Raw genomic sequence first — 1,654 nt, 5'->3', positions numbered from 1 at the left:
AGGGTGAAAAGGCATCCCTGTTGCTCCCTCCTTGAGTGAACTTTAAGACAAAGTGAGAAATGTCGTAGCATATGCTCTGACCATTGTTCCAAATGCCGAGACATCAAAGCCAATAAATAAGGAAGTCATGTTGGAGGGACCACGCGGTAAAGTTTGGCCTGCTAGTATCTGCGGCATGAAAGTAACGAGTATGGTATTCAAAACAGGTTGGCGAAAGTTTGCTGTTGATCATCAGCTTGCACAAGGTGATGTGCTTGTTTTGAAATTGATGTCAAAGTCTCACTTCAAGGTCAAGACATTTGGAAAGCATGGGTTATTGAAGGATTTGGTCCTCAAGAAAGAAAAGAAGGGATATGCAGATGGAAGGCATGAATTCAAACAAGAGAAATTCCATGATGAGGTTGTCGAGCAGGGCTTCTTAAGACATATCGATATTAATGCAGACATATCGCACAATGAAAAGGGACTTTTTATTATGAGGAATTGGGCGTAAAATGCAAAAAATCATGGAAATTATCGCTATTGCTGAAGGCGGGTGCATGTATCAGAATCGTGAGGGGTGGTGCAGCTCGGAGATAGGAGACACAAACGTCTTTTTTTTGTGTGCTTCCTTGACCGCTTTCGAGAGAGAGAGAGAGAGAGAGAGAGAGAGAGAGAGAGAGAGAGATTACTTGGGAGTCGAGAAGACGAGCTCTTGGTAGTCCTGCTGCGTAGGTGTCTTGGGAGTCCAGGGCTGCGTAGGCACATTAGGCCAAAGAAAACGTAGGGAGCAATAGCAATAGCTCCCTTTATTTTTTACTTAAAAAAAGCCAAAAAAAGGCAGCAATAGCAATATCGCTATTGCTCCTTTTTTTGGTTCAGCAAAAAAAAGCATTTTGCCCCCTCGCCCACCAGAAGAATGTCCATGGCTGATGAGTATCGTGGTATACTGTGTACCCGCCCATCACCACCACTGATCCTCCCGTATCGTTTTAATTAGTTTCTCTCAGCGACTTCCAAATGTTCAAATGGCCATAATTAGGTACAAGCTCAGAAGTGTGAACACTGGTTGTTCTCATCATGTCAAGGATACCCCATACTAACAGTCTATTGAACTCATTATCCTTAATGCCTCCTTCAAGAGTGGCGCCTAGACTTGTTTAAATGTTGAGGATCTCACAGGAGCAAGGTTTATCCTTTAAAAAAGCAACAAAAAAAAAAGGCAGCAATAGCAATATCGCTATTGCTCCTTTTTTGTGGTTCAGCGATGGAAAGCATTTTGCCCTCCCAGCTTGCATACATCCTCAGCTTCATTAATAGAGCAAGATAGGTCATCTCTGCGACTGCCCGTTCTGCCCAAATGTGCATGCACACTTGCATACCGCATAGTTCCCTTAAAAGCATCAGGTCTCTGGTCATAATCAACATGTTGCCCAGTATTTGCATCTCGCCATCTTGTCGCTAGGATTAAGTCAATAAGGTATAACTTTTTGTCATCAACTGTTCCAGGTTGGCCTAGCAGAAAATTTTCAAGCTTCACATCTCCATGGACGTAACCTCTTGCATTTAATTTTTCAAGAATAGAGACGGCTTCTACAGCGATACATGCAACCGTTTTTGTTGACATCGCTTAACCAGAGGAATTCCAGATGTCCCATAGGCTCGGACCGAGCAT

General features: G+C 43.2%; 1 pseudogene; it reads right to left on the bottom strand.

Annotated features, from left to right (window-relative positions):
* Positions 1 to 1,240: 1,240 nt before the first annotated feature.
* LOC147461850 (casein kinase 1-like protein HD16 pseudogene) lies at positions 1,241 to 1,606 on the bottom strand (annotated as a pseudogene).
* Between the last annotated feature and the right edge of the window lie 48 nt (positions 1,607 to 1,654).

The sequence above is a fragment of the Adiantum capillus-veneris genome, chromosome 3 (assembly GCF_014529385.1).
Source record: "Adiantum capillus-veneris isolate H3 chromosome 3, ASM1452938v2, whole genome shotgun sequence".
NCBI classification, from domain to species: Eukaryota; Viridiplantae; Streptophyta; class Polypodiopsida; order Polypodiales; family Pteridaceae; genus Adiantum; species Adiantum capillus-veneris.
The sequence above is the reverse complement of the archived record's forward strand: the minus strand, read 5'-3'. Positions and strand labels throughout refer to the sequence as shown.